General features: G+C 45.6%; 1 protein-coding gene across 4 annotated transcripts in view; it reads left to right on the plus strand.

Moving 5' to 3' along the window:
• Positions 1-11,730: 11,730 nt before the first annotated feature.
• Positions 11,731-13,781, plus strand: part of SMAD2 (SMAD family member 2) — a 77,679-nt gene continuing 75,628 nt past the window's right edge. For 3 of the 4 annotated variants that reach the window (XM_040632534.1, XM_040632537.1, XM_040632538.1), the window contains exons 1-2: positions 11,734-11,828; positions 12,172-12,255. The gene's annotated coding sequence lies outside the window, so the exon portion shown is untranslated. Of the gene's footprint in view, positions 11,829-12,171; positions 12,256-13,781 lie in introns of all 4 variants that reach the window. The other variant, XM_040632535.1, reaches the window with a different exon arrangement.

Here is a 13,781-nt window from a genome sequence, read left to right on the forward strand (position 1 = left end):
GGCCCCACGATGCAGCCCATCTTGGGGACTCACACAGGCTTAGTTGGCAGGAGTGGAACCTGGGCTTGCAAGGCAACATGCCTGGCCCCCCTCGTGCTCCTCCCAGGGACAGAAGCAGAAGTAGAACCAAGACCTTGCAGAAACATACCCTCATTTCCCTGGCGACCGGCTGGCCAAGCCTCAGGTTTTTTCATCACCTTCCCCAGAGCTAAAGAGTAGAGATGCAAACGAGACTGCTGGAGGTCAGTTACGAGAGAGCTCAGCCCGATCCATGCCCAGCTGAACGAAGAGGTTGCCCACGTGGCTGCACTTGGTGTGGATTTCCCGGTTTTCACCTCAATTGGAACTGTCCACTGTAGCTTTTTAATTTTAGGCAGGTTATTTCACCTCTCTGGAGACGTTGTTGTTTATAAGAAAAATTCCTTCTTTCGGGGTCATTTGAAGATGAAGTGAGATACCGTGAGCTTTAGGAGCCTTGCACGCTGATAGCAAGTTTCACTCTCCTCCCTCCCCTGACCTTCACACTGTCTTCCATATCCTCAGGTGAGCCGAAGTTCACTGAGAAAAGGAACCACACCTGCCACTTCTTTATGTTCTCCACAGCCCACAGAATAATACTTTGGCTGTAATGTTTAATAAATGCTTAGTTATTATACCCCCAGTGTTCCACCCTGAACTGGACCAGAGGATACAAAGATTTCCAAAGTGAAAATATTTAAAAGACTCTTAGTTGAAGGTCTCTTGGTACAGAACTCTTTTTAAAAAAATTGTATGAGAGGCACCTGGGTGGCGCAGTCGTTAAGCGTCTGCCTTTGGCTCAGGGCGTGATCCCAGCGTTCTGGGATCGAGCCCCACATCAGGCTTCTCTGCTGGGAGCCTGCTTCTTCCTCTCCCACTCCCCCTGCTTGTGTTCCCTCTCTCACTGGCTGTCTCTGTCAAATAAATAAATAAAATCTTAAAAAAATAATAAAAATAAAAAAATAAAAAATTGTATGAATTATAATTGTGCGAAGGAGAGAGATAAGTGCTGATACTTTTTGAATTATAGTGTAATGGTTGTTCCTCTAAATAAATGATTCCGTAAATATATATAATATATAAAATCTCTTTGTGGGTCTTTTCTTTTCTTGTGTCTCACTTGGCCGACCACATTATGCCTAGACGTTAAGAAGCCAGCATTATGAACCATTTTACAGCCTCAGAGATCAGAGTGATTTCTGGCACACAGGAGGGTCTAAACATATTTCTTAAAGAATAAAATAAAATAATTGTAAACATCACTATTATTACAAATCGATATCAAATCTGAAAAATGTGATTAAAAGAGAAACCTATTTGCATCTAATAAGAAGATTAAAAAGTAGCAATCCACGAGTCCTTGTTCACATTGTACATTTTTCAGTAAGCTTTTGTGATTGTTTTTTCAGAGGGCCAAAGACCCAGTGAATGTTTAATTTTGCTGATTTTGAACCCTTCCCCTTCAGGCTGTGGATCTTCTCTTTACTTGGCATTCAAAGCCTTGAATGGTGTGGCCCCTCTGGCCTTGCTCAGTTTCATCCCCCAGGCCCTCTCTTTTCTCTTTTCTTTTCTCTCTGTCATCCACACATGCTCCTCTCATATCTGTGTTTTCCTTTGCTTTCTATCTTCTCCCCCTGGATAACTAGATTAGCTATAGTTGCTTCTTCTTCTGGGAAGCCTACCCTGACCACCAGGACCAGGTGAGTGCTTCCCCCAAGTCTCTCTCTCCTAACACAATAGAAGATTTCACAGGGCAAGGACTTCTCTCCCCGCACAGCGCACATTCCCTAATACACAGTAGACAGACTCTCTAGAACACATACCTCTGTTGAATGAAGGGAAAACCTGGCTCCCTGGCATCTTTGAACCTTAGTCAGAAAATGTCACTGGAGAGATCATCATTTTATTATTTCATTAAAATATTTTATATATTGGCAGCCAATTCCCACAACAGCAAAGTTTTATGTTTGCCAGCCCTTCAATATTCATTAAGAATCCTTTGTGAAGAAGCCTGGCAGAATCTCGTAAGCTGATAGGCAGTCTGCTTAGAGACAGCGCATCAGCACAGGGGAAGAAGTTTTAGAATACAGCTATTATGATCTAGAAAGTAGCAGAGAAACATACACGTGACTGTTCATGGCGGCATTATTCATAAGAGCCAAAAAGCAGAAACAACTCAGGTGCCCATCCATGATGAGTAGATAAACAGAGGGTGGCGTATCCACACATGGAATGTTATTTGGCCATGAAAAGGAATGAAACCCCAAGACGTGTTACCACATGGATGAACCCTGATAACAACCAAAGGGAAAGAAGACAGTCATGAAAGGCCACATACTGTACAGTCCATTTACATGAGACATCCAGAGTAGACAAGCCTATAAAGGCAAAAAAAAGTAGAGTAGTGGTTGTCTAGGGCTGGCACAAGGGGAAAGATGGGGAGTGAAAGCTAATGGTATAGCGTTCATCATCCCACTGTTCTAAAGTGAGATTGTGCTGATGGTTATGTAGCTCTGTGAATACACTAGAAACCATTGAATCGTAGAGCCTCAATGGGTGAGTTATACGGCATGTGAGTTAATATCTCAATAAAGCTGTTTTTAAAAAGTAGTAAGGAATATTTGTTGCAAAGTTATACCTTAGTAGGCTGTAAAAAATTATTTTTCTAAATAATCTTCATTTGTGATAGTTCTACCTGATGCTTCTTGGTAAGTGAAAAACCAAATCTCTACAGCTTAGGCCTTTGAAACCCTGTGTGCATAGGCCAGGAAGCCCCCCTCACTGTTGACCGGGCAGTTGGTAAGAAGTCACAATTATAAGACGTTAAAGATGCCCGTGAAGTCGATGCTGTATAGTGAGCTCAAGGGAGAGGGCTGTGCAGGAGGTAAGTGGAAAGATTATTCAAGGGGTGTGTGGGTGGCTCAGTTGGTTAAACGTCAGACTCTTGGTTTCGGCTCAGGTCATGATTTCAGGGTTGTGAGATCAAGACCTGCCTTGGGCTCTCTGCTGAGCGCGGAGCCTGCTTGAGATTCTTTCCCCTTCCCTCTCCCTCTGCCCCTCCCCACCAGCTCGTGCTTTCTCTCTCTCTCTCTCTCTCTCAAAAAAAAAAAAAAAAAAGACTATTCAAAGGGCATAGCATAATTAGGAAGGAAACAGCAAAATTACGTTTATAATGTAAAGCATAAACACTTATCTGGAAACTGACAGCTTGTAGAAAACGTGATTGCTTTTGTGTGGACTTCTTCCTGGCTAGCTGTCACATTTGGGAGTTTTCTTTCCAGACACTGATGAGCCTGGTCTACTTGGAAGGAGTGGTGATCTGGGACTCAGGACACCCACATTCTAGTCCTGGCTTTAGCATTTATTCACCATTCCACAAACAACTATTGTAAGCCTACTGTATGCCAGGCATTGCAAGTTGATCCACAGACTCTCTACATCAAGTGTCTCACTTTTCAGAGAAAGGCAATTCACAAGTATAGTAAGTGTTGTAACAGGAAGGCGGGGACCTATTCCCTCTTGAGGAATGAAGAAGGAAGAGGTAAGGGTGAGGAAGAGGCTTACCATTAATTGAAGTTGTATTGTTTCTTCTTTTTTCAAAGCCAGCTTTACTGAGACATAATTCTCATACTGCACAAGGCTTCCATTTAAAGTATACAATTCAATAGTTTTTAGCATACTTACAGATTTCTACAATAATCACCCAATCTAATTTTAGAAAATTTTTACTTCTCCCAGAAAGAAACCCCATACCCATTAGCAGTCACTCCCCATCCTGCCCCCGTCCACTCCCAGACCTAGCTAACCCCTAATCTACTTTTTATAGATTTGCCTATTGTGGGTGTTTCCCATAAATGGAATCATGCAGTATGTGGCCCTTTGTGACTGGCTCCTTTCGTTCTGCATAATGTTTTCAAGAGTCATCTCTGTGGTAGCTTGTCTGAGAACTTCATTTTTTTAAAAAAGATTTTTAAGTTATCTCTCCATGCAACATGGGGCTCAGACTCACAACCCTGAGATTAAGAATCCTATGCTCTACTGACTGAGCCAGCTAGGCGCCCCCAGAACGTCATTCTTTTTCATGGCTGAATAATATCCCCTTGTATGGACATGCCGCAGTTTGTCTATTTATCAGTTGATGGACATTGTGTTGCTTTCACTATTTGGCTTTCAAGAATAAAGCTGCTGTGAACGTTTGTGGACAGTGTTGTATCCATTGGGATATATGTTGCCATCTCTCTCCTATGTTGTTTATCTAGGAGTGGAATTGCTGGGTCATAGGCTTACTCTGTTTAATCTTTTGAAGAACTACCAGATTGTTCTCCACAGTTACTGCCCCATTTTACATTCCTCCCATAATTTCTCTACCTCTTTGCCAGTGCTCGTTTTTTGTCTTTTGGACCACAGGTGTCCTTGTGGGTGTGAAGTGGTCACCTTATTCATTTTTGCATCCCTACTGCCTCGGAGAGACACTGGCACAGCAGACAGATGCACCATTTACTTGTTGAGTGAATTTGAGAACATGGTGAACAAATGCCATTTGGGGACTCCCTGGCATCTGACCCACTTTTCTTTGTTTGGGGTGATCTAATGATTACTAGGCCGAAGCAGATCCCAATGACAATAGGGAAGTAAAAAAAATGTCAGCTCCTTGCTTGCCCAGCCCTGCCTGTAACTAGAGCAAGAAACATATGGTAAGCTTAGTAAACCTAATGGATCTGCCCCAGGCTTCAAAGAGGGGAGCTCTCGTAATGCAAAGCAGGGCTGGTGCAGAATCCATTCTGATGGCAAGAACAGGCATTCTAGCAACATCTTGTTCCAGGAGCATTGGCGCTCGTAGTGCTGGTGGTAGGTGGTGCCAGAGTCCAGTGCCACCGACCTGGAAGTGTGAGCTGAGGGATCCCGTGTTGAATGGTGGTGGCAGCATTGGTCACCTCCCTCAACATGTGGTGCTGTAATCTTGGCTGTGACCCCAGCTGCTGCCCAGACTTCCTTGTTCCTGCTTATTGTCTGGCCTGCTTCTGCGGCCTTCTCGGCCACTGCGTCAGTCGGCCAACATCCTTTCACAAGTGCCCTTTCTCTTAAGTCTGTTACAATGAATACCAGGTGGGTGGGTCGCGGGATGGACAGAAGCAGCCATGGCTGAATGGGGCTTCGGGGAAACAGTGTTGAAGTATGAGTAGAGGCTCATCAGGCACAGATGTATTCCAAGCAGAACCAAGAGCACAGCGTAGGCACTGAGGAGTGAGACGGCCTGGCGTCCTGCTGAGAATTCAGTCTGGCTGAGGTACAAGAAGCAAGGTAGGGAGTGGTGGAGTGTAAAGCTCAAGGGACTAGCCTACCACAGATCACGAAGGATCTTGATTCTATCGTTAAAAAAAGGGAAAACGATCAATTTAATCAAGATAATGACATTATCAGATTTGCATTTGGAAAATGTGCTATAAAGAAAGCAAATTCTGGCAGCAGGGAGGAGAATGAACTGGAAGCGAGGAAGACTAGAGACAGGAAGACCGGTTAAGGAGCTATAGCAATAATTCCAACGAGAGGTGATGAAGTCTGAATCAAGACAGTGAGCGTGGAGACGACACATTGATCTGAGATATGTTAAGGAAGTAGAGCCAAGAGGAATTTTGTCTCCTTTTTTGATATATAGGAATTAAGCGAGGAGGACAGTCACAATGATGCCAAAGTTTCCATTTAAATAAGTCAGTAGATGGTGATGCCATTTATACATGCATCCATTCATTCAACCAAAATTTAATCAGCAGTAAGTGTGGGAGGTGCTGGGTATGATGCAGTGAGTAAAAAGACCTGGTCCTACCTTTACTCTATATCAGGTTCTGTTCACAGATTCTTCTGGGCCTCTTCTCTGTCTCAGTTGCCACCATGAGTGACTTAGTTAAGTCCCTGGTGGTTTGACTGAGACCAACCAGCCACATACCCACAGTCTCCTCACACCACTCCTGGACTCTAGAGCAGGGCACCTGGCTTTCCGAGGGGCTATCAAAGAATATGGATAACACAGTGGGAAGTATGGGAAAGCAAGCTCCCTGTGGGACAAGCTTCGACCAACAGGAGACAGGAGACATGAAGATAAAATTCCTCCCTTTCTCAGATGTCTCCAAGACATGACTTTTCCTTGTTGTCTGTCTGGAGATGTCCTGTATGGCCAAGTGGTTGCACCTGTCAAGAGACTGGTTGTATCTTTTCAAGGTGTAGCATGAAACAGTGTTTAGCACAGCAATGCATCGTTACACATGGCTCCCATTCTTCCTTGTTTTTTCTCTTCTGGTCACTGCCCTGGGATAATGTCTCCTGAATAAAACAGCAGCATCCTTGCATCAAGCTCTGTTTTCCAGGAAACTGGACTAAAACATACTCAGAGAGGAAGACAGAAGGAGATGATGACTTCTGTTTGCACATGCTCAGTTGAGTGAACTTGAGTGAAAATTATCCATCTATTCAAAAATATTTATTGAGTGCCTCCATGTATGCTTACATTAGGGGTAATACGGTGAACAAAATAGACATACTTGAGTAGGGATACTGTGGGGAGCAGAACAGACATGTTTCCTGCTCTTATAGAGCTTACATTTAGTGGGAAGAAGGGACAAAGGATAAATCAGTACAGAAATAAATGGACGTAATTCCAGATGCACATGTTTGCAGGGGGGTGGTGTGCTAACCTAGAGTAGGTGGTCAAGGGAACAGAGAATAGGTAGCTGGAAAGCCTTTTCCAGAAGGAGGAGCAGGATGTGGCGGGAAGCATAAATCTGGAGACAGACATATTGTCTAGTGCTAAGGGTTTAGGTGTGGACAGGAAATTTGTCCCTATTTTCACTGTGAAATAGTTGGTCAGGATATGTGCATAGAAGGTAATGGGAGCAGGAAGGCTGAAGAGACTAGCAAAGGCATGGGTGAGGGTGCAGACCAGGGACAGGGAGAAGAATGAGTGGGGTGTCAGAGCCGGAAAGGTAGACGCCATGTATAATTTCTGGCACTAAGTGGCCATAGGGCTTTGAAGAAGCTTGGGCCTTGGATTCTTTATCTCAGCATGACAGCATTCCTCAGGCTCCATGATTGTATGAAGGCAAGGAGGAGCTGTTATGAAACTTCTACGTAGCCAAATAATTTACTCCTTGAAATCCACCATTGACATCTTTAGGACCCAAGAGTAGTTGGTTCTCCCCCACCATTAATGATATTCTGGCCACTCATTAGCTAACATAATTGTCAGACTCCTTCAGCAAAATGTCTTTTTCATAGCTGAGGACTGTTTACAGTAAGGACAAACAACTGGGGCTCATTAATTCAATCATTAGGACACTGATTATGCATCTATTGTCTACTCTAGTCAGTTATGTTAAATAAGCTCTTCATTCTTCATCAAAGCAATTATGCTAACATGCTTGAAATTTTCCAAGAGCATTATACCTTCATACACTAATCCTGCCTAGCAGCAGCCTGGCTCAGTCAATATTGTCACACACAGACAATTATAATCAAGGCATAAGGCCCCATTGTTGACATATGACTACCAAATTATCCCTCTTTACAATAGAACTTTAAATAATTCGTACATTGTTCTTTCAGCGTTTAGACATGGGCCTTTGTCTAGTTTTTTCCCCAAATATGTAGATCTCAAATAATATTTAAATGCCTTACGGGTGCGCTCATTGCGTTAAAATTGTATTTTAATTTACCAAGTAATATTTCAGCAATCATTGGATTAGCTATCCCAATAATCAATTGATCCAATGACTATTTGTGCTTTTAAATGTATAGATAAGAAATCTAGTATTAATTATCAGATGCCTGGAGAATGATGAGATATATAACTTTAGTTTTCACTACATATGTTTTTCTCAACCAGAGCCAACTTTTCAATTCCTTTCTCTCTTTAAATCTCAAAAATCCTACATGTATGTCTTCTTGAGAGATTCTGGCCATGAAATGAGAGTTTTCCAACATGCTTTTATCATAGGCACATCACAGATACCAGCTAGATGTCAAATTTAATTCTTTGTTCTTGTACATATTTTATTCTTGTCTCCAGCATTTCCCCATCAGATATTAAATTTTTTTTTATTTTTAATAAAAACTAGCATGTCAATATGGACTGCGCGCGTGCGTAGAGGTAGGTAGGCACATTTTCAACATAAGTTCGTTTAAAACATGAGATTTCATTATATTGAGATAAAAATCCAGCTGGTGTTGGATTTCTTCCTTATCATTTGCAACAAAAATAACCCCACACATCTATTCTTTACAATTTTTACTTAGGGTATCTCATTTAATCGGTATCCTTTTAGTTGTAAATAACTGGATCTTTCTTTAAGGTGTACTAATGCTCACTGCAATTTGGTTCCATCAGGATAAGACAATACAGAGCCTAGATGCTGACAAGATACTCAACAGTTGTATGGAGGACAACTGAATGGATGGGGCAAAGCTGTGCAGAACACCTGCAGACCCCTGACCCGCAGAGCATGTTTCTGCTATCCTGATGCTGTATTGCACCTTTCTACAATTACTTAGTATTCTTTATCTTAGAGTGTGGGAAGACAACTGGGAACAAGATGCTGTCCTTGTCCTTCAGGAATTTACAATCTAAACGGGGAGACAAAACATACCCATGAGAAGTTAAAAAACTGCTCAAGACTAAACTAACAGATCACGACTTTAATCAAAGCGAAGTCATAGTATGTAAGTCATTGCGACCATGATAGAAAAGTCATAGGTGAGTGATAAATCCTCTGGGCTGGGGAACCAGGAAGGGCTTTATAGATCTATCAGAGAGGAGATGGAATAGGAGTTATATCTTTTGAAAAATCAGTACAAGGATATATTTTCTACAAATTCAAACTGCAGAGGAATTAATGATGAATTTTAAGTTTTCCACTTATGACTGCTTGGATCTCTTTCCAAGAGCAACCACCATTACTGTTTTTCCTATATGTCTTTCTAGTACATTTAACTACTTTTAAATTGATTCTGAATTGATTTTGTTTTGATTTTGAAAGGTCATGCGTAATGAAGGGTTATACTTATTGTCTATCCACATAAAAATAAGACCCACTCGATATAATTTATGGAACAGGGACCTGTCTGTCTAGGTCTATCTTGAGGTACCCCAGTGGATTTCCAAGTTGATTGTCACCACAGCAATCTCTGCTCCATCTGCCTTTAGTTTCTGTCTTGACCCACTTTGGTTTAGATGCATTTCTAGCAGATGGGGGCAGTAGGCATGCTCCCATTTCTAAGCCCTTTGGGGACATCATTATAATCAGGCTGCCCCCTCCTCCCCTTTCCTCAACCCAAGATTCTGGAAAGCTTCCTAAACGGAAGATTTAGGAACCCAAATTCTGACACTTTGGAGAAATGCTCTAACGTAGACCTTAAGCATATTATCCATTGAATTAATGTACCCCGAATCACCTAACTCCCATATTGGGCGAGAATTCTTCAGGAATTCCAGCCAGTCTTGCTTTTGTTTCTACTCCTACTTACCCACGCCGACACTGAAATCACATCCTGGTCATAAAGGAGAAAATATTTGTGTGATCCGGGGTAGCTTTTTATAAGCAATTTCATATTAAAACTGTTGGCTTGTGTCTGCAGGAAGAAGGACTAAAAACCAAAAACAGCCCTCTTATTTCTAAATTGAACAGCCTTTGCCCTAGACTATCCTCCCTCGTGTCTCTAGGAAGTGGAAACAGAAATCTTAGGAGGTGGAACAGCTCCACCAATTGGCTTCCCGGGTCTCCTTCAGAAGCTATTTTTTCAAAGGGGTGAATATAGCTGACTGTAACCTGCCAATGGAAGAAACCACAGCAGACGTAAACTTCTGAAGGAAGGATTTCTGCTGAGTAGGTTCATCTTAGCATAAACCCATGAGAGCAACAGAAGGGAAGAAATGATAACGATTATTGACTTTCTTTTAACTTCAAAGCCCTATGCTATTCATGTTCATGTTTATTATTTTATTTAATCACCACAGAACTATATTTAAACAGCCATCATTGCAGGTGAGTTCCACTTGTCAAAGCTCACAGATTTGGAACAGAGCAGCATTCAAAACTACAATCCGCTTAACCCCAGGGCTTCCATATTTGAGGAGAGAGATGGTAGAAATGAAGATTTTGAAAGTCTGGTAAAGCTGTGAGACACCGAGAATGGCCATATATCTCTCCAGGTGCACTTTTAGGTGCTCTCTTGAGGAAGGTTTCGTTTCTGAAAAGAGAGAGTACGCTTCAAGAAGTCTTGCTGTTTGGTCATCTGGTATTAACCGTTAGTAAACAGATTTGCACTGCGCCACTTTCCTTGTTTATCTTGAGTTCCCAACTGAACCCACGAAGTAAGGATTGATGAGAATGAATGCTGGCCAGGGAGCCAAGAAAACAGTTTTCTAGTCTTGTCTCTGGCACCAACTACCTGTGTTAAGACCTCAGATTCTTTTCAACTGTAGTTCTACGGTGCTCGCTGCCAAATATAGTAGGTGCTTAATAAATACTTTATGTGATTAGTTGGGTTCAACGTTTCCGGCAGAGGCTTGAGTGTCCGTAGGGTAAAAGCGACAAGATTACCGGAGTGTGGATACCCATCCACCAGCTCTGGGCAGCCAGCAGCTTAGGGCCTTGTATCGCAGATGTGCGAGGTTGCGGCCTAAGAATATCACCCAAACACTGGAGAAACTTAGAGGAAGGGAAGACAACCCAGCAATTAGGGAGTATAGTGCTAGGCGCTTATCCTTTAGACTTCACAAGGACCTTTTAGAACATGCATTATTAGCACAATTTTTAACGAAGACAAAACCAACATTCCGGTTCTTCAAAAATACCTGGCATCCCCTACGCTGCTCCTAATAATACCCATAAAAGATCCCCGCTTGGGCTTATTTACATCTCGGACCCCGCCCACTCATTCGCCTCTGGGCGGGCCCAGGGTGGGTCGCGTCTCCGGGCTTCTGCGGACCCCTCTTCTGCCCCAGCTCGTGCCGTCTTCGAGGCGGCCCTCGGGCCTCCCCCAAGGCCGAGCACGTGTCCACTCCCGGCTTGAGTACGGAAGGTGGACTAGGCGGCGGCCCCCACAGGCCCCACCCAATGGCGCTGGCAGGAGACCGGGGAGGGGACCCCGGACCGAACCGAAGAGGGACGGGTGGTCGGCAGCTCGGCAGGTTACACGCCGTCCCCTCGCCTGCCCCCATCCCTTTCCTTCCCAGAGCCTCTTGTGGGAGCGCGCCCGAGACGTAGTCAACCGAAACCGTGGGCGTCCCACCCCGCCTCGTCCTCGGCCGCCCGGCAGCCCGCCCGCCCGGCCGCGCCTCGCCTCACGCTCTACGGGGGAGGCGGGACCAATCAGCGAGCGACGTCTCCCTTCCGATTCGAGGCCCCCGACGCGCGGCTCACACCCCGAGCACCGCGCGCGCTCATTGGTTGCGTGCGCCGCCGGTCCGGCCGGGAGGGCGGGGCGGCCGGAGGGAAAGGAGGTAGGGAGGTAGTGGCCCGCGACTCTCCGAGCCCCGCTCGCGCCCCGGCCCTTCCCGGGCGCTCGGCCTCCTTCCTTCCCTCCTCCGCTCGCCCCGTCTTCCGTGCGCGCCGAGCGCTGCGCTCGGCCGGCGTGCCTCGCGCCCTAACGGGCGGCCGGGGGCGCCAATCAGCGGGCGGCAGGGTGCCAGCCCCGGGGCTGCGCCGGCGAATCGGCGGGGCTCGCGGCCCGGGGTGGGAGGCGGGTCTACCGCGCGGCCGCGGCGGCGGCGGAGCAGCTCCCAGCCAGCAGCCAGCGAGCGCCGAGCGAGCCGCCTGGAGGTGGGTGCGCCGCGCCGCTGCGGCCGGCGGCGGAGGGCGGGGGGCGCAGGGCGGAAGCGGAGGTGGTCCGGCGGGTGCGGCGGGGGAGGGCTCGGCCGTCCAGGCGGCCCGGGGGGGGGGGATGCGGGCGGGCGCGCGCCTGAGGGGAGGAGGGGCGTCGGCGGCGGCGGGACGCGCGTCCCCACCCCCTCCCTCCCGCGGGCGGTGGCCGAGCCCGCGCCCCCTCCCCGCGCGCGGGGCCGCGGGCCGGGCAGTGGCTGGGGGGCGGGGCGGGCCGGGCCGGGCGGCCGCGAGAGTGTTTTCAGTTCCGCCTCCAATCGCCCCTTCCCCTCTCCCCTCCCAGCCCCTCATCCCATTCGGAAGAGGAAGGAACAAAAGGTCCCGGACCCCCGGCTCTGACGGGGCGGGACCCGGAGCTTCGGTGCAGGTAAAGCGGCAGCGCCCGGCGGGCCCTCGGTGCTAGGGGTGTGTTTGCGTCGGGCTCGGGTCGGCGAGGCTCGCCGCGTCACATGGCCACGGGGGCCGGGGGCCGGGGTGTGGCGGGGTCGGGGCGCGGGGGCGTGGGGCCAGGCGGGCCGGAGGGGAAGGGGTCGGCGCTCGAGCTGCCCGGCCCGGAGCCGGGGGGCCGGCCGTGGCCCGTCCCCTCCGCCGCGAACACGCGTAGTAGTTTGTGGTTCTGATTTTCAAAGCCGGAGGGACCGAGCTCTTGTTTCGGGAGTTGTCGGCAAGCCGTGTCAGGAGCGTGCGATACTTTGCTTCCACTTTTTTTTTTTTTTTTTTTGTCCTGTAACCTTTGTTAACCATTCTAGTCCCGGGGTCTGAATTGCTTGTGTGTACTCTCACACAAGCACGCACACGGCTGATACTCTGTGGAGATCCTTCTGCACTCACTTGTGAAAGTTGCTCTGTGAGTGGAGCCTATTAGTTTTTATCACACGCCTTTAGAAAGCACGCTAATTGATTTCACGTATTTCAAACTTGGTTTACAGATTTGCAACTTTAATTGTTTTGTTCTCTCTTGAGGGATACCGTCCTTGTGGTTGGGTACTTTGGCCTTTTACTTACTAACCTTTCCGTGGTTATGGTTTCCTTTTGATCCTAAACAAAAGAAAAACAATACCTAGGTTGGTTTTGTTGTTCCTTCCTCTTGACCCCTTAAAAGCTAAATACTACCGGTTTGTTGTCAATTAAACCTTTATTTAAAAAAGCATCTCCAGGTAAAACGAGTTCGAATGTAGCATTTTCCATCAAAATCGTGTCTTGTTTGTTACAGTTTGGAGTGTCCTAAATTTTTAGACTTCTAAAGTGACACACGTAAAGTAACTGTTAATGAATAAATAAATGGTCACGCAGACCTACTTGGAGTAATTCCATCTTTCAGAATGCTCTCAGAAATTTGAATTAATTTATAGAATTCTTAATAACTCTGTAATCTTATTTTCTTTTCATTTGCTCTCTTCTGATTTTATATGAATTGAACCGTACTGTACTTCTGATGTAAGGATGTTTTTCTCTGAGCCGAGTAAGATAATAAATTTGTGTTACTGTGAAAATACATTTGTTATTCTAGTTTTGACCTCCTTTAAAAAGTTTTCCTTAGATAGAAGTGTAAGTTAAATAGTTAAATGAAGTTTGAGGAGTTTTAATGTAAATAAAGAGATAAGTGAAGCAAATGTAACACAGATGGGAGAAATAATGTAAAATGGATTTCATAAATGTATCTTAGTTTGAGGATTTTTTTCGTTTGCCTTAAAAAGCCATATTGGTGGAATTTTTCTCAATCAGAAGATCATTTAGCATTTATATTAAATTCAGAAAGTAACACTGATTTTATTTTTAAAGTTCCTTGATTTTTGCTATAAAGTTAGTTGTGGTAGTAAATAAGAATATTTTGAGTCGAAGTGCCCACTTAGTTTTCTTAATGTTAAAATTGAATTTAAAGTAGTTCATTGG

Source organism: Ursus maritimus, unplaced genomic scaffold (assembly GCF_017311325.1).
Source record: "Ursus maritimus isolate PB19 unplaced genomic scaffold, ASM1731132v1 scaffold_18, whole genome shotgun sequence".
Classification (NCBI taxonomy): domain Eukaryota; kingdom Metazoa; phylum Chordata; class Mammalia; order Carnivora; family Ursidae; genus Ursus; species Ursus maritimus.